We start from the raw sequence: 19,912 nt of genomic DNA, 5'->3' as shown, positions 1-19,912 counted from the left end.
TAATGAGAGGATATGTATATGTGTATGTATACATTTATACAAACCTAAGGTTACAACATGACTAACTTTCTATACAACCTAATGGAATAGGCTTAATGCTGTAAATTTTACTATATACTATGTATCAACTTTAAGTGATCATTTACTTATTAACTTCAGTAGATTTGTATGTGATCATGATTAATTTTGATTTTTTAAAAAATTGTTTTACCTAGAAGTACTTTCTTATATGATCCCTCAATCCCATGTAAGCCTCCTTCTCCATCAAGCAATCTGTATTAACAATTGAGTATGTATTCTTTTATATTTTCTCTTCATGCTCATGGGATCAGGAAGGGGAAGGCAAACAATAAGGGCATGTCATCAAGCCAGTTAACCATGGAAGCCACTGGAACATATAAGCCATTGAGGAACTTGAAGTTTCAATAGAGCACATGCACCTCAAGTTCTCTCTACAAAAGGAACAAAAGAAATGGGGTACTTTCCCACCAGTTCCCATCAATTACTGGTTGAGGGCTGTTATTGAGGATGGACATTACGGAGCAGCACTGCCAGCCTGCAGTATCCACTGGCAAAGTGAGTTCCTAGTGTCAAGGAAAGCCCTGAGGCAAGTGATGCAAATGCTAGTGGGTAGAGAGCAGGCTGAAGTACCTTTCACTCTTAAGCTCCCTGAGGCTCTGGACAAGACAGTGCCAAGGGTTGCTGACAGAGAAACCTTGTGAATCACCTGCTGACAATGGCGGAGCCTTGATCAGCCTCTATTTTAAATAACTGTGTGGAACTCCTATTCCAACATTGTAGGTTGGACTTTAATAGAGCACAAAATAAAATCGTACATGTGAAAAAATGGAGACCTGGGTTTATGTGTTACAGTAGCCAATGCCATTAAGTATCTGATGCTTCTCCGATTCTGAAAGACTTTGAATGAGGGAGTCAAGTTTTCCATAGCCTAATCCTTTGTTGTCAGGATACTGTTACCTCCACATGAAATACTTTATTTAAAATTCTCTTATTTTTTATTTTTTGGATTTGAGGTCCTCTGGGTTTTTTGTTTTGTTTTGTTTTTATACTTTATTACTTTTTTTAATTATGTTCAATTAGCCAACATATAGTACATCATTAGTTTTTGATGTAGTGTTCAATGATTCATTAGCTGTGTATAACATCCAGTGCTCATCACCACATGTGCCCTCCTTACCCATCACCCCATTACCTCACCCCCCTACCCCCCTCTCTTCTGTAACCCTCAGTTTGTTTCCCAGAGTCCAGAGTTTCTCATGGTTTGTCTCCCTCTCTGATATCTTCCCATTCAGTCTTCTCTCCCTTCCACTGTGGTCCTCTACTCTATTCCTTATGTTCCACATATAAGTAAAATTCTTCAAAGATGGAGGTGCCTGGGTGGCTCAGTCTGTTAAGTATCTGACTCTTTGTTTTGGCTCAACTCATGAGCTCATGGGTTGTGGGATGGACTCCTGCAACAGGCTCCCACTCAGCAGGGTATCTGCTTGAGATTCTCTCCCTTTGTACTCCCCCCATCTCTTTCTCTGTCTCTAAAATAAATAAATCTTTAAAATTCTTCAAAGAGGTACTAAAATCTTTTTGTAACTCTCATTCTGCATTGCTATGGAATGATGCATAAGATATTACATATGATTTGTTTTCAACATGACAATATCTTGCCAGCTAATGTGTTACCAGAATCATCAGAACTTTTGAAACAGACTGTATTTTTGTTAATGTCCAAGATATCCATAACCTTCATCATTAATCAATTATATAGGAACTCTTTATTCTCTCATGTCTTACCCTCCTTTTTAAAATCATTTTACCAAGAAATTTTTAGTGACTTCTAGACATTATGGTAAAAACAAACAGGAAAATAATTTTATCATTTTATTAAATAATTTATTTAATTTATTAAATAATTTTATCATTCTATTATCAACTACCTTTATTGCATTTGTAGGAATTAATTGGCAGCTTATTAAGCATGGAGAACTCTGAAAAAATGGTACATGTGTGTTGTATATTTTAGTTATCATAAACACATTGTAGATTAGGCACTAATATTTTGATTGAAAATACCAAAGCTGTTGTCAAAGATTTCAGAACTGTTAAGTGACAAGACCAAGTTTAACTCAAATATAGCGAAGCTAACATTTTCACTTTTGTGTACTTCCTCTCTCACTAGATTTATTGTCTACTGTATGTGATACCCAATGTTATAACAATAGAAAAAAACAGATTAATATCCTATAATATAAAACATTATTTGAGATATTTAATGATAACATTAAATTCAGGGAGTAAGAACATTTATTAATATTGAAAATATTTGTGTCTTTGCCTATTCACTTGTAATGCTTATCTTAAGTTACAACAATAATGAACTGGTCAAAAAAAATTTTAAAAAGTATTATGTGCATTGTTCTCAGGTTATAAAAGATATCAGTTGCCTTTAGCAATTTATTCTAGGTTCAGAAAAAATTCTATACATATATTTGGCAGAGTTCTCTACTTGTTGTTATCTGAAGAGATCTATTAATTTCAAATGTGTGGCACATTTGAGCAAAGTAACAGAAAATAATTAATGTTGTACAACAACATTGTGTGGGATTTACTCATGTTAACTGCCAAGATTTGAGCAGAATGTAAGAAATTAGTGTTGATCATCAGTGTCTCATGATTTCTTTCATCAAGCTAAATCACAGTCACATCTGGAGTCTTTAATTGTGCCTTACAATAAGTTTAGCATACTGTAAGTGCTAATTAAAAGAATTGGAAAAGGCAACATGAGGGTAAGCAATCTCATGAAATAATATATTTCTTTTTAAGCTACTATTAGCATATACAATTAGTTATAGAATTACTCTTATTTCCATTGCCTCGTACTTAGAAACTTTAATGTAATGAAGCGCTTTAGTAAATAGGCATGTTCTTACTCTTCCTTTTTTCATTGCTTTTGTCTCATTTGCTTTTAAATTCTTATTATTTAAACTTATAATTCCTATTCATATTGAATTATTTTATTTAAGTATTTTTTTCTTCTCATTCAGAGTGAAGGTGGTAATTTTTTAGCAGATATGTATGTGGTTTTTTAAAAAGGGATTTAGCTATTCTTAGGAAAACACTGTAAATAAGCTCTCAAGAAAAGACTCCCTTGTGGCAGTACAAAATAGTTATGTGATTTCCAAATTTTAGTGTGTGTGTGTGTGTGTGTGTGTGTGTGTATGTGTGTGTCACCTGGGTTTCTTGAAAATTTTCAGTTTTGGGATGCTTGGGTGGCTCAGTCCATTGGGCATCTGCCTATGGCTCAGGTCATGATCCCAGGGTCCTGGGATGGAGCCCTGGGGTTGGGGTGCGGGCAGGAGTATCTGTTCAGTGGGGAGTCTGTTATTTCCTCTCCTCCCTGCTCATGCTCTCTCTCACCATCTCTGGGTCTCTCTCTCAAATAAGTAAATAGAATCTTTAAAAAAAAAAAAGAAAAGAAAATTTTCAGTTTTTTACACCCCATTTTAAGATATTTTATTTTCATAGGTAGAGACAGGAAGCAGGAAAATGAGTTTTAATAAGTAAATTGGTAGATCTGAGTTTGGTGGTCTGGTAATGGAGAATCATTTATGTGGAATCTCAGAATAAAAGATCTGATACAAATACTATCAAGGCAGCCTGTGGTTATCAGGGTGTGTTTTCTCCTGGGAGGAAGACATCTAATGCCTAAGCCCTCATGTTTCCTTGTACTCCAATGGGCTTGATAATAATATTCAACCCAAGCTAGGAAATCTTTCCTGTTTCTAGAACTTCAGAATAGACAATAGTTAGATCTACCTACCCTAGGTCAATATTTCCAGCAGGCTCTCCACCGTTCTCCTAGCCTATCTCATCTCTTCTGAAATCTAGTGCTGAAGGAGAACAGCGCTGTTCAGTTTGCAAAAGCACAAAGGTAAACAACTCAAGCTGTCCAGCGCCTTCCTCTAGGTGCGTGGAAGAACATTCAAGTTAAAGGTTCAAGTGTACTGAAAGCAGAATGTGGAAATTAGTTTTTCCTGTTCATTATCAAATAGCCTTTCCTATATGTGATACTATCCTGGTTGTATATTTTAATAGTAATCCTGATTGAAATGGTAGTATTGAATTTGATTATGTTACAAACTTCTTCATTTTTACCTAAAATAATTTTATTTCTAGTAAAGGGGATTCTGTTTTTGAGAGAAGAAAATGAATAATTTTTTTTAAATATGTATAGGCTTTGCACACAATGAGAGAGCTTCACATCTATGTTTGATTATTCACATTTATGCTTCATTTACTTAATTATGACTCTGATCAAAACTGACCACACTAGACCCTCTCATTAAGCTTCCTGTTAATAGACCATAATGACTTCAAAATGTCTCTGTACATCTTTAATATAAAACATACATTTTGTAAATGTAAGAAAAATTTGTTACTATGGACTCATACATTTTAGAAATTATTATAATTTGATTAGTATTCTGTCAAAAATGTAGCATGAAAAACAACATTTATTATATAAGTTTACTGTTTTTAAAAGCAATAAAATTTTAGGCAAACAAGTGAATAAGACAGTATAAGCTTAGACTATTAAATGTATCTATTTATATTTGATTAATCTATGATTAGCATTTATTTTTACTTTAATGTATTATTTACAGCATATACTAGGGAATGCTTTAAAGAAAAACTACCTTTCAAAAGTGTTTGTTGTTGTTCTAAAGAAATGAAAAAGTATTTTATCTGAAAGAGACTCCTAAGGTGGTATTTTTCTCTTCAGCAGCAATAGTGGGCAGAAAATCCTGCTCTGCATTTCTGAATTTTCAACTTAGATTTTGTCAACTCATTTTTTTTCAACTCTTATTTTTTTTAAAGATTTTATTTATTCATTTGACAGACAGAGATCACAAGTAGGCAGAGAAGCAGCCAGAGAGAGAGGAGGAAGCAGGCTCCCTGCTGAGCAGAGAGCCCCATGTGGGGCTCGATCCTAGGACCCTGAGATCATGACCTGAGCTGAAGGCAGAGGCTTAACCCACGGAGCCACCCAGGTGCCCCTCAACTCTTATTTTTAAATAATTTCAAATTCATAGGAAATTTGCAAGAGAATTATAAAGACCACTCATATACCCTGCATTCAGATTTTACAAGTTAACATTTTATACTTTTATCCCTAAATCCTTAGCATAAAAGTCTTAACACCAAGAGCATTTCTTTCCTGCTTATGTAATTATTTTAATTATTATTCTTAGTCTGCTGTGGTGAATAAAGTTTGGTCATCTGATTAAATTGCTGTCCACTGGATTTTCCACTATACAATTAGCTTTCCTTCTTTTGTAAGTAATATGTGGCAAGAATTTTTTAGATACTTTTTCATTTACCCAATGATCTTGGTCTCCATTGATAAATCCTACCTGAATTACTACTGTGAAGTTATGAAATGGTAATTTTTCTCAATCTGTTATTCCATAGTTATGATTTAGTGTTCTATTGTTTAAAAAAGAGCTTTTTCTTTCTTTGATTTTTCTATGTCTATCTATCATCTGCCTTCCAGTATCTGTATCTATTTTTATCCATACTGATTAGTGGATTAAAAATTTATTCAATAGGTCAAAATCTAATACTTTCATTATTCACGTTGAATTCCAAATAATGTTGGATTGGAGAATAGTAATAGCTCCTTCTGTACTATCCCCATGTTACTTTTACATGATTCCATCATTTTTTAAAGTATTTCCTTACTTTTGATTCAAGACTTTAAGGCTCGTGGTATATATTTCTTGCTCTAGCCCTGGAATCACTAATCTTTACAAGATGCCAAGGAGACTTGGGTTAATTATATTGGAAAAAAATATTTTACAGACACATACCTGGATCCTGGTTGTAGTTGTTGCTGCTTGGTTGTTATTGCTCCTGTGCCCTTTAGGTGGACAAAGAAAAGAAAAGTTAAGATGTCATCACTTCAGCCTGATATGTGGGGATACTGCTAATTTCAATCCAATGCAAAAGTTTTCTCTCTACCTCTAAAGTCCATGTTATACATCATTTCTTGAGCAAGAAGAACCAGACTCCCAACAGCTTATCAAAATTCACTCAATATACAAAATTGTTGGGCTCCCCGCCGAGGGGAGGAGGCGCCCGGGCCAGCCGGAGGCCTCTCCTTGGGGCTGAGTGGGATGGCGAATGTCGCGAACCCAGAACGCACCCACAGAAGACACCGGGCTCGGGGGATCTGTCCAAGCAGGATCTCGCTTTATTGAGCAGGGCAGCGACTTATATGGGGTGAGGGAAGGGAAGTGAGGTCAGCAAAGTGGGGGCCAATGGGGATGTGCCCTGTTGGCGGGAGTTGGGAGAGACACACCCTGCAGAGGGTGGAGGCTTGCAGGAAACAGAACTGATGGGAAACCGAAATCGCCACTTTGGCGCCTTTGTGGTCGGCCACGTGGGTTCCTGATCCGGAAGAGAAGGCCACCCGGTGCCATCTTGGCCTCTTGGGGCCCAACACAAAATGATATCAGAATGGTTACACCATTACCAATTCAAAAGTCAAACATAACGAAAAGAGTTTTAGATTAGTTTGTAGGTTTTTTTAATTAATTATTTTTATTAACATATAATGTATTATTTGCCCCAGGGGTACAGGTCTGTGAATCATCAAGCTTACACACTTCACTGCACTCATATACCCTCACCAATGTACAAAACCCAACCATCCTCTCCACCCCCCCACCTCCCAGCAACCCTCAGTTTGTTTTGTGAGATTAAGAGTTACTTATGGTTTGTCTCCCTCCCAATCCCATCTTGTTTCATTTATTCTTCTCCTACCCACTTAAGCCCCCGTGTTGCATCACCACTTCCTCATATCAGGGAGATCATATGATAGCTGTCTTTCTCTGCTTGACTTATTTCGCTAAGCATGATACGCTCTAGTTCCATCCACGTTGTCGCAAATGGCAAGATTTCATTTCTTTTGATGGCTGCATAGTATTACATTGTGTATATATACCACATCTTCTTTATCTATTCATCTGTTGATGGACATCTAGGTTCTTTCCATAGTTTGGCTATTGTAGACATTGCTGCTATAAACATTCGGGTGAATGTGCCCCCTCGGAACACCAGGTTTGTATCTTTAGGATATATACCCAGTAGTGCAATTGCTGGGTCATAGGGTACCTCTATTTTCAGTTTTTTGAGGAACCTCCACACGGTTCTCCAGAGTGGTTGCACCAGCTTGTGTTCCCACCAACAGTGTAGGAGGGTCCCCCTTTCTCCGCATCCTCGCCAGTATCTGTCATTTCCTGACTTGTTCATTTTAGTCATTCTGACTGGTGTGAGGTGATATCTCATTGTAGTTTTGATTTGTATTTCCCTGATGCCGAGTGATGTGGAGCCCCTTTTCATGTGTCTGTTGGCCATCTGGATGTCTTCTTTGCAGGAATGTCTGTTCATGTCTTCTGCCCATTTCATGGTTGGATTATTTATTCTTTGGATGTTGAGTTTGATAAGTTCTTTATAGATTTTGGATACTAGCCATTTATCTGATATGTCATTTGTGAATATCTTCTCTCATTCTGTCAGTTGTCTTTTGGTTTTATTGACTGTTTCCTTTGCTGTTCAAAAGCTTTTGATCTTCATGAAGTCCTAATAGTTCATTTTTGCCCTTTCTTCCCTTGTCTTTGGAGATGTTTCTAGGAGGAAGTTGTTGCAGCGAAGGTCAAAGAGGTGTCTGCCTGTGTTCTCCTCAAGGATTTTGATGGACTTTTATCTCACATTGAGGTCTTTATCCATTTTGAGTCTATTTTTTGTGTGTGGTGTAAGAAAATGGTCCAGTTTCATTCTTCTGCATGTGACTGTTCAATTTTCCCAACCCCATTTGTTTAAAGACTCTTTTTTCCATTGGACATTTTGCTTGTGAAAGATTAGTTGACAATGGAGCTGAGGGTCTATGGGCTCTCTTTCTGGGCTCTCTATTATGTTCCATTAATCTATGTGTCTGTTTTTGTACCAGTACCATACTGTCTTGATGATTACAGCTTTGTAATAATACAGCTTGAAGTCTGGAATCATGATGCCACCAACATTGACTTTCTTTTTCAATTATTCTGGCTATTCGGGGTCTTTTCTGGTTTCATATAAATTTTAGGATTACTTGTTCCATTTGTTTGCAAAAATGGATGATATTTTGATAGGGATTGCATTAAATGTGTACATTGCTTTAGTCAGTGCAGACATTTTCATGTTTTTTATTCCAATCTATGAGCATGGAATGTTTTTCCATTTCTTTGTGTCTTTCTCAATTTCTTTCATGTGTACTTTATAGTTTTCTGAGTACAGATTCTTTGTCGCTTTGGTTAGGTTTATTCCTAGGTATCTTATGGTTTTGGGTGCAATTGTAAATAGGATTGACTCCTAAATTTCTCTTTCTTCTGTCTTGCTGTTGGTGTAGAGAAATGCAACTGATTTCTGTGCATTGATTTTATATCCTGACACTTTCCTGAATTCCTGTAAGAGTTCTAGTGGTTTTGGAGTGGAATCTTTTGTGTTTTCCACATAAAGTATCATCTCATCTGCAACGAGTGATAGTTTGGCTTCTTCATTGCTGATTTGGATGCCTTTAAAATCTTTTTGTTTTCTGATTGCTGAGGCTAGAACTTCTCCTACTATGTTAAATAGCAGTGGTGATCGTGGACATCTCCAGCGTGTTTGCCTGTGTGTTCATCAAGGATATTGGTCTATAATTCTCCTTTTTGGTGGGGTTTTTTCTGACTTTGGGATCAAGGTAATGTTGGCCTCGTAAAATGAGTTTAGAAGTTTTCCTTCTATTTCTATTTTTTGGAGCAATTTCAGAAGAATAGGTATTAATTCTTCTTTAAATGTTTGGTAGAATTCCACTGGGAAGTCGCCTGGCCCTGGGATCTTGTTTCTTGGAGGATTTTTGATGACTGCTTTAATCTCCTTCCTGGATATGGGTCTGTTCAGGTTTTCTATTTCTTCCTGGTTCAGTTGTGGTAGGTTATATGTCTCTAGGAATGCATCCATTTCTTCCAGATTGTCAAATTTGCTGGTATATAGTTGCTCATGAAATGTTCTTATAATTGTATTTCTTTGGTGTTGGTTTTGATCTCTCCTCTTTCATTCTGATTTTACTAAATTGGGTCCTTTCATTTTCTTTTTGATAATACTGGCCAGGGGTTTATTGATCTTATTAATTCTTTCAAAGAACCAGCTCCTAGTTTTGTTGATCTGTTCTATTGTTCTTTTGGTTTCTACTTCATTGATTTCTGCTCTGATTATTATTTCTCTTTTCCTGCTGGGTTTGAGATTTCTTTGCTGTTGTTTCTTCAGCTTCTTTAGGTGTAGGGTTAGGTTGTGTACTTGAGACCTTTCTTGTTTCTTGAGAAAGGCTTATATTGCTATATACTTTCCTTTCAAAACCACCTTTGCTGTGTCCCACAAATTTTGAATCATTGTGTTTTCATTTTCATTTGTTTCCATGAATTTTTAAAATTCTTGTTTAATTTCCTGGTTGACCAATTCATTCTTTAGTAGGATTCTCTTTAGCCTCCATGTATTTGGGTTGTTCCCAACTTTCCTCTTGTGATTGAGTTCTAGCTTGAGAGCATTGTGGTCTGAAAATATGCAGGGAATGATCCCAGTCTTTTGGTACCAGTTGAGACCTGATTTGTGACCCATTATGTGATTTATTCTGGAGCATGTTTCATGTGCACTAGCGAAGAATGTGCTTTCTATTGCTTTGGGTGGAATGTGCTGAATATATCTGTGATGTCCAACTGGTCCAGTGTGTCCTTTAAGGCTTTTATTTCCTTGTTGATATTTTGCTTGGATGATCTATCCATTTCAGTGAGGGGGGTGTTAATATCCCCTACTATCATTGTATTTTGTCAATAAGTTACTATGATTTTGCTATTAATTGGTTTATATAGTTGGCTGCTCCCATATTAGAGGCATAGATATTTAAAATTGTTAGGTCTTCTTGTTGGACAGATCCTTTAAGTATGATATGGTGTCTTTCTTCATCTCTTATTATATCTTTAGCTTAAAATCTAATTTATCTGATATAAGGTTGCCACCCCAGCTTTCTTTTGATGTCCATTAGCATGGTAAATTGTTTTCCACCTCCTCACTTTAAATCTGGAGGTGTCTTTGGGTCTAAAAAGAGTTTTTTGTGGACAGCATATCAATGGGTATTTTTTTTAATCCATTTTTTTTTTATCAATTCTCATGTACTGTCTTTTGATTGGGGCATTTAGCCCATTTACATTCAGGGTAACTCTTGAGATACATGAATGTAATACCATTGTATTGCCTGTAAGGGGACTGTTACTGTATATTGTCTCTGTTCCTTTCTATTCTACTACTTTTAGTCTCTCTCTTTGTTTAGAGTACCCCTTTCTATATTTCCTATAGGGCTGGTTTGGTGTTTGCAAATTCTTTTAGTTTTTGTTTGTCCTCGAAACTTTATATTTCTCCTTCTATTTTCAATGATAGCCTAGCTGGATATAATATTCTTGACTGTATATTTTTCTCATTTAATGCTCTGAATATATCATGCCTGTTCTTTCTGGCCTGGCATGTCTCTGTGGATAAGTCTGCTACCAGTCTAATATTTCTACCACTGTATGTTACAGACTTTTATCCTGAGCTGCTTTTAGGATTTTCTCTTTGTCTCTAAGACTTGTAAGTTTTACTTTTAGATGATGGGGTGTGGACCTATTTTTATTGATTTTGAGAAGAGTTCTCTGTGCCTCCTGGATTTTGATGCTTGGTCCCTTTGCCATATTAGGGAAATTCTCTACCATAATTCACTCCAGAATACCTTCTTCCCCTTTCTCTCTTCTTCTTCTGGAGCCCCAATTATTCTAATATTGTTTCATCTGTGGTGTCACTTATCTCTTGAATTCTCCCTTCATCATCCAGTAGTTATTTGTCTCTTTTTTCCTCAGCTTCTTTATACCCCATCATTTTGTCTTCTATACCACTAATTCTCTCTTCTGCCTCATTATCCTAGCAGTAAGAGACTCCATTTTTTATTGTACCACATTAATAGTTTTTTTATTTCAACTTAGTTAGATTTTAGTTCTTTTATTTCTCCAGAAAGGGATTTTCTTTCTCCAGAAAGGTTTTCTCTTATATTCAGTTTCCTTTTTTTCCTATTTTTTATTCATTTAATTTTTTGAATATATAAAACATTAATTTAGTTCCCCAAATCAAAGCTACAGATAAGATAAGCTAAACGTAAAGTCACTCTCTTTCTCTTATCCTTGGTTCTCCAGGTTCACACAACTCATGTAGTAACAGAATTTATTAGTCTTTTATTTGCCCTTCCTGTGTTTCCATTTGCAAAAATAAAAAAAAGTAAATATTATATATTTTCTTATTTTCCTTGTTTTAACTAAAATGTCATTATGTATATAAATATAGAAATAAATATATATTCAATTGCACTTATTTTTAACTTCACAAATCCTAGAAATGCCTCCATTTCATTTCATGCAGATCTTCCTTATTATTTTTACAGATACATAAATTTTATGCTTAAACCAGGGTGCTTTCAAATGATTTTTTATCTAGAAACTTAAGTTGTTGTCACTTATTTTCCATTAAAATTATCATTGCAGTGGGTACATTTGTACACATATATTTTTGTGTAATTGAATGTGTATCTTTGGGATAAATACCTAGAAAGGAAATATGTCAGTTAAAGAATAAATGCTTGCAATGAGAACTGAGTGTTAAACACAACTAATGAATCATTGAACACTCTATCAAAAGCTAATGATGTACTCAGCATTGGCAACTGAATATAATAGTTAAAGAAAAAGGGTAAATGCATAGGCAATTTTATAATTTGTTAGATATTATCAAATGCTGTTGCTTAAGAGTGGAATTTGCATCTCCTATTATAAGTAAAGATGAATAACTTTTCATAGGGCCATTTTTACAATTTTTAAAAAAAATTATTTATTTGCTTGACAGAGAGAGAGAGAGAGCAAGAGTGGGAACATAAGCAGGGGCAGTGGGAGAGGGAGAAGGAGAAGCAGGCTTCCTGTTGAACAGGGAGCCCGATGTAGGGCTCTATCCCAGGACCCTGGGATCATGACCTGAGCAGAAGGCAGACACTTAAAGAATGAGACACCCAGGTGCTCCTACAGTTTTTTTTAATGAATAGATGATTCATATCCTTTACTGAAGTCTATTTTCCCCAAGATTTTTACTTTATACTTTTCCTCTAATTTAAAGATTCTTTTTACATTAGGGATGTTGGCTTATATTGAATGGATGGACTGATTGATTGATTTTTTACAATGCAATATTTTATTTATTTATATTTCTTTTTCAAGCCAAGACAGCCTATTCACATACTCAGTTTATAGAGTAATTAATCCTAGGTTGCTTTTAGTATTTGTATGGCTTTACTATTAACATTTAGATTATTGATCCATATTGAAATTTTCTTCTGTATATTCCAATTTTGTCAATTTTTCCTGTATTACTTTCCATTTCCAGAGACTTTTTTTTTTAAAGATTTTATTTATTTATTTGACAGACAGAGATCACAAGTAGGCAGAGAGGCAGGCAGAGAGAGAGAGGAGGAAGCAGGCTCCCTGCTGAGCAGAGAGCCCAATGCGGGACTCGATCCCAGGACCCTGAGATCATGACCTGAGCCGAAGGCAGCGGCTTAACCCACTGAGCCACCCAGGCGCCCCGCCAGAGACTTTTTTAAGTCCAGTTTTGCCTATTGATGTGAGATGCCACCTTTGTCATATGTAAGCTTCCTTATGAACTTATTTTTTTAAATTTTTAATTTTATTGGTGTTTTTTAATACAGAGCTAGTAACACAGTTTTAATTAGAAGTATTCTTTTGTATGATTTAATGTTGATATATTATGTTTCACTTTTGAATATGCCATTTTTATTTTTAGTTTTCATTCTACCATTAGATGTACATTTGGATTATTTCCATTTTTTGACAACTGCTTTGATAGCTTGGTGGATATTCTTCTATATGATGACTGGGGCACATGAATTTATATTGAATATATACCGAATTTCTTTTTTCACTAGGTATTTACTCTTCTGGTTAGTCTCTCAGATAAATTTAATAAGTATTTCATGTTTTCCTTATACTTGTGGGAATATATGCTGTGGACCTAAGAATGATCTCTTTGGAGTTATATGTATTATATCAATCCTTTTATTTCATTCAGGTTATAATTTTTCTCCTTTTGATAACTATTGATATTGTATGTCCTACCATATTTGCATGGCTAGATTTGTGATCCAGATCATATTTTTCTTCCTTTGATAATCACACAGTAATATTTTTCCTGGCATTGGTTTGTAGGAGGGAAAGGAAGATGTCTAAAACAGAAATTTTAGTAAAATATGAATTGTTAATTTTTAAAATTCTTTGAAGGAATTCTAGAGTAGCAAAGTGAAGGAAAAGATTTTTCTTGATCTGGAATGGCATGCCTGTATCATAGAATCTTGGAAACTTGCTCTAAAACCTCTAGGAGTAACCAAAATTTATTGTTCTTCCATTAAGATCAAGTTATCCAACATATGTTCTAAAGAGTAATAAGCAGCCTACCTGAAAATCCTAGTTATAACATTCCTGAAACTAAAAGCAAATAGCAGAATTATGCAATCATGTGGCATATGTGCATATGTGTAAATCAGAAGGGTCCCCAAAGGTACCATCTGGAACCCCTTACTTCTAGCTTTTGGATAGAATTTACTGGAATTATATTGACTAACAATTAAATTTAAAATTGTATGTAACTCACTATATAATGAAGCAGTTTATACATTTTATTTTACTAATATATTAGCAAAAGTAGGCCTTTGAGGATTAATGATGAAAATACATTTGAATACACTAATCATTCATTCTTAATTATCAGATACCTACAAAAGATCAAACTCAATTGTCTCATCACTGTTAGTTAACCAGTTAAAAATTTCATGGAGTCCATAAATTTTGATGATCAGTTATGTAATTATTTTTAGAAAACAAAAAATAAACTAAAAATTATAAAAAGCATTAGCTAATACAATATGCTCATGTATAGTGTCTTCACCTTCCAACTGAGAACAGAAAATCTGAAGAAATCTTGAGTCATTGCCTATATTAAACAACAGAAAGAGAAAATATTTAGTGTTACCCATATAAATGATCCCATGTGTTTTATTTTTAAATATGTTTATATATATTTTTTCAGTTTTATTGGTATATAATTACAGATAATGTGTAACTTTTAAGGTGTACAACATATGATTTGATATGTGTGTATTGTGAAATGATTATAAATTGTTTAGTTAACCATTACCTCCCATTGTTAGTTTTTCTTCTTGTGATGAGAACTTTTAAGCTAGCAAATGTCTAATATCTTAGCAAATGTTAAATATACAGTATTGTTAACTATAATCATCAAGTTGTAAATTACAACCTCAGTACTAATCTAACTAGAACTGGAAGTTTGTACCTCTAGAATACCTTCACCTAGTCACCCTCCCACCTTCCACTTCTGTCAATCACAAATCTGATCTTCATTACTATGATTATTATTATTACTTTTTAGATTCTACATATAACTGAGATCATACAATATTTGTCTTTGTCTGACTTCTTTCACTTAGCATAATGCCATTAAAGTTCATTCATGTTGTTGCAAATGGCAGGATTTCCTTCATTTTATGACTGAGTAGTATTGCATTATGTATATGTACCAAATTTTCATTATCCATTTTATCTGTTGGTAGACACTTAAACTGTTTCCATGTCTTGGCTATTGTAAATAATGCTGCAGTGAACGTGGAGGTACAGATATCACTTCAGGATAGTGAAATCATTTTCTTTGGATCTATATATTCCAGAAATGGAATTGCTGTATTACATGGTTGTTCTATTTTAAATTTTTGAGGAACTTCCATGTTTTCTATAGTGGTATACCAGATTACATTTTCACCAAGAGTATTGTCAGAATTTATTCTTTTGCCTTTTTGATGACTACTGTTCTAACAGATGTGAGGGGTTTTTTTAAGGCTTTTATTTCCTTATTGAACTCATTTTGTTCATGCATTGTTTTCCTAATTGCATTTAGTTTTCTGTGTGTTTTTGTAGTTCACTAAACTTATTAAAAACGTCCAATCTGAATCATTTGTCAGACCATTCATAGATATCCATTCTTTAGGGTACATTATTAGAGCTTTATTAGTTGGTGTGTGGAGCTTTGGTGGTGTCATGTTTACCTGAGCATATAGCTGACATACAATACTCTATATAGTATAAGGGAAACATTATAGTATAGTATACTATACTATACTATACTATAGTATACTATATACTGTATTTCCTTATAATATAAGGGAAACCATAAGGGAAACATTTTTCTACTCACATTCAAACTGTTCCAGAAAACTGAAATGAGAAGTTTGTCCTTTCTCTTTGTATGATGCAAGAAATCTTTGACACCAAAACTCAAAATGAGAGTTGACAAAAACAAAATTATTATAGATGTTAACATTCCTAAACAACAACATAAAACAAAAATCTTTGCAAACTAAATGCTGAAGTTGGTAAAAAGATAAGAGCAATAGAGCAGACTTTTAATGAGTGATATTAAAAAACCTTCCAATGAAATATTACTTTGCATTTTATAATGTGTTGCTTCATATTTGTAAACTATAGAAAAATAATGACAGAAGTATCTTTCTGAATTAAAATCAATTTGAGACACTTAAAAAATTTTAATAATTGTGAAGTATTAAGAAATGCCTAGCAAAATTGATTGTAGCCAAATTTAGAAGTGTAAAAATAAAGTTTGATGTTTGTTCAGTGTATAGCTATAATACAGTGTTTCTTTAAAATTGGAAGTATATAACATTAATCAAAAATTAATGTTGAGGGGCGCCTGGGTGGCTCAGTGGGTTAAGCCACTGCCTTCGGCTCAGGTCATGATCTCAGGGTCCTGGGATTGAGTCCCACATCAGGCTCTCTGCTCAGCAGGGAGCCTGCTTCCTCCTCTCTCTCTCTCTCTGCCTGCCTCTCTGCCTACTTGTGATCTCTGTCTGTCAAATAAATAAATAAAATCTTTAAAAAAAATTAATGTTGATATTTCATGTTCAGAGACTGTAAACTATGTGTTGTGACTATTCCTGTATGTCAGAGTTTCAATTCTGTGCTGCTTAGTATTTACATTCTTATAAATCAGGGAGAGCTTGGGTTTACAATCATATTCTGGTTAGCTTGAAAGAAAATGTAGGCTTTACTCCTACTCTTTCCCTTATAAGAAAGAGAAGAATATGTAAGTTCATATTACTGTCCATCAAAGAAATTAAAGATACAATTCCCAATGCTGTTAATGTAATATGGAAATATTCTACACTTCATTACATTTATGGCTGCACATACGCTTTTGAATCATTTAAATGTTATTACAAAATTATGGTCGGATATTATGGAAATGTTATAATTTTGGTTTTTTGATTACCAAATTTGTCATAAGAACAAGGCAGTATAATTTTAATATTTTGTGTGCTCTGCAAACTGCAGCAGAATAGTGTACTTTCATTTATGTCTAAGTTTGATTTTTGAGTAAATTTGCACCTTTTATTTATAATATTAATATTCTAGAAACCACCAGAAAATACTTAAAGTAACATAAAAATTGTTTATATGTTTGTTAGTCTTCCTGACTGGTAGTCACTCTTTAGGTTTAAATGTAGCTAATGTACATAAAAAAAGAAAACAAAATGCAGATTTATATAAACCTGCTGGGCTTTGAACTTTATATTAGTCCATATTTTGGTCAAAAAATTTACACTTCTAATGCTGGGTTCAGTCACAATGACTTTCATACCAGATGACTGGTATCAAAGAATACCAGATGACTCTGTGTGTGGGCACGTGCATGTACGTGTGTGTATTTTATTGACCCAAAGTCCATGGCATTGTTTATAGTCATGGGTAAACATGCCTACTTTATAATTTTATTTATTTATTTATTTATTTATTTATTTATTTATGTTTTTAAAAAGTTTTGTTTATTTATTTTAGAGAAAGAAAGATTGAGAGAGAGAGAGTGCACAGGGACAGGGAGGGGCAGAAGGAGAGGACATGAGAGTCTTACTTCTAGTTGAGTGTCAAGCCCAAAGTGGGGCTCAATCCCAGGACTCTGAGATCATGACCTTAGCCAAAATCGGACACTTAGCTAAGAGTCAGACACTTAACAGACCCAGCCACCCAGGTGCCCCTCTATTTTATAATTTTAAATTAATCAATGATATCTTGGTCACAGAGGCAGGCTATATTTAAATAAGAATTTAAATTCTTATTTAAATATAGCCTGCCTCTCTCTATATATTTAAATGTTTTAAATTTTACCTTTACATTTCAAAAGATGTTATGTATCTATTAGAGAGAGACAATATGAACAAAGGTGGGAGGCAGAAGGAGAAGCATACTCCCCTTTCAAGCAGGGAGCCCCATGCAGGGCTTGATCCCAGGACCCTGAGATCATGACATGGGCTGAAGGCAGAGGCTTAAATGACCAAGCCACCCAGGTGCTCCAGTATTTTAAAATTTTAAAGTTAAATATCTACTTACTGATCTTTCTGTATAGTATACAAACACATGTAATTATTATAAATTATCCAGTGCACCTGAAAGCACAAGTTTCCAGAGAAACTGTATTCTTATAGAAAATTTTTATGCATATACAAGCAATCTTCAAGGCTTAAAATTTTTTTTCTTTGATTCTTTGTTATTATTTAATTTTTTCGGTATTTGAGACAAAATTGGATTAAATTGAATTGAATTGAAATTGAATTAAACTGCACTTTGAAAGAGCATAGGAGAATTAATTTTCAAAAAATGAACATACTTGGATAACACTACATAGATGAAGAAAGATGATAATGCTAGTGCTTAGAAGGGTGTTCTAAAACTCTAAGACAGCAGCATATTTGAAGAGCTGTTTCATTTAATTCAAATGTGGTCATTTGAACCTCATACACCAATAGCCAATTGAACCTCATAAACCAAAGCCAAAGAATCAAAAAACAGTTTACAACTTTCGCTAGTGAGAGTAATGGTGGAAGGAAGGGAAAGTGAAATTAATGCTACAAAACAAGGAGGAAGAGGAGGAACAGGGATGGAACTCAGGGGATCCTGGAATACTTCGCTTAGAATGTCTTGCTCAGTGGAAGATATATTGACCCTAAAGACATAGAACTACCAATGTGTCACAACTCTCAGGATTAAAGGTCATATCACTAGATAAATATTTTAAAAATATGAAGAGAAAAAATAAATAAAAATATGGAGAGAATACCGAGAGAAAAGAAAACATGAGATACATATACGGAGCTAAAAAATAGAGATCCTCAGGAAAGCAATCACCTTGATACATATCATACAAAGGAGAGCACACCTCATGTGAGAAGAGGTAAGAGTTTGTTTAGGTGTCTATCTATCTATCTATCTAATCAAACTTTTATCTCTTCCCACTTAATGTGACTGTTTTCCTGAATCTTATATGTATTATTTAGTGCCTTTTTTCTCTTAATATTTTATTTATTTGGCAGAGAAAGACAGCCAGAGAGGGAACACCAGCATGGGGAGTGGGAGAGAGAGAAGCAGGCTTCCTGCTAAACAGAGAGCCCAACACAGAGCTGGATCCCAGGACCCTGGGATCATGACCAGAACTGAAGGCAGACACTTAATGACTGAGCCACCTGGGCACCCCTATTTAGTGCCTTTCTATAATAGGTGTTTTTCTTTTAAATTATAGTTGATTTTAATTTTATGAAATAGTATCATACAGTTAAAGGGTTGGATAAGTGTCACCACAGTGTTTGCTATTAGAAGGCTAATGTCTCAGTTTTATTGAGATATAGCTGACCTACAACACTGTATAAGATCAAGGTGTACAGCGTAATGTTTTTAGAATATTTCATAGGTCAGTCTACTAGATTAATCACACCTGATGAGATAAGTCATTTGTTTCACTCTAAACTTACTTTGTTAAACTTAGATTGCTTCTCAGCACTTTCTGTATGTTAAAACAGAACAAAAACAAAAACTATTGACTAAAGAGCAGTATATCTTTTATTTATTATAAAACCTTCCTGTAGAAAATAAGAACCTAAATTAGAGTAATTTATTTATAATAGTAACTTATGAGGACCTTTTAAGAGAGATTAGGCATACATTCTTTTTTGGGAGGTGTAATTATGCTCAGGTTTGAATATGTAGTCATGTTGAGATAGACCATTATTTCAAAATACTCTGTGTTTTCTCTCTCTCAATCACTTTATAGTTCATGTATGGTTTCTCAGTGAAATAATAAGAAATCTTGATTCCTATATGTACAAAGAAAATGAAAATTTCCAGTATCTGTTTATTTCACATTTATGTCATATTTTCATTTACCTGGTACAATCAAAAATCCTGGTAGAACTGATAAAAGATTTCCGAAAAGATTATATATTATATAAAACTGCTGTTAGATGGTGAACAGTATCATCTGGTAACTGTTATAAAACATTTTTTTGTCCTATAACATTTACCTTACCCAATTTGACAACATATTGTAACACATGTAGCTCTATAAGATTTTTCATTTTTAGGTGATTATCAGAAAAAAATAAGAATACTTGACAAAAATTATCTTTCTTTTATTTTATCTTCCTTGTATGATATGCATGATATTTAATTAAGACTTTTTATCTTTAGCAATTTGTGAATACATGGTTTGATACTCATTATAAAATGTATCTTTTCTGAGCATTTCAACACCTGGGGTGAATTATGATAATTAAGTACTATATCATTATGTTCTTACTTTTCCTTTCCGGCCCCTACTGTGAAAA

Source organism: Mustela nivalis (genome assembly GCF_964662115.1).
Source record: "Mustela nivalis genome assembly, chromosome: 6".
NCBI lineage: Eukaryota > Metazoa > Chordata > Mammalia > Carnivora > Mustelidae > Mustela > Mustela nivalis.
The sequence above is the reverse complement of the archived record's forward strand: the minus strand, read 5'-3'. Positions refer to the sequence as shown.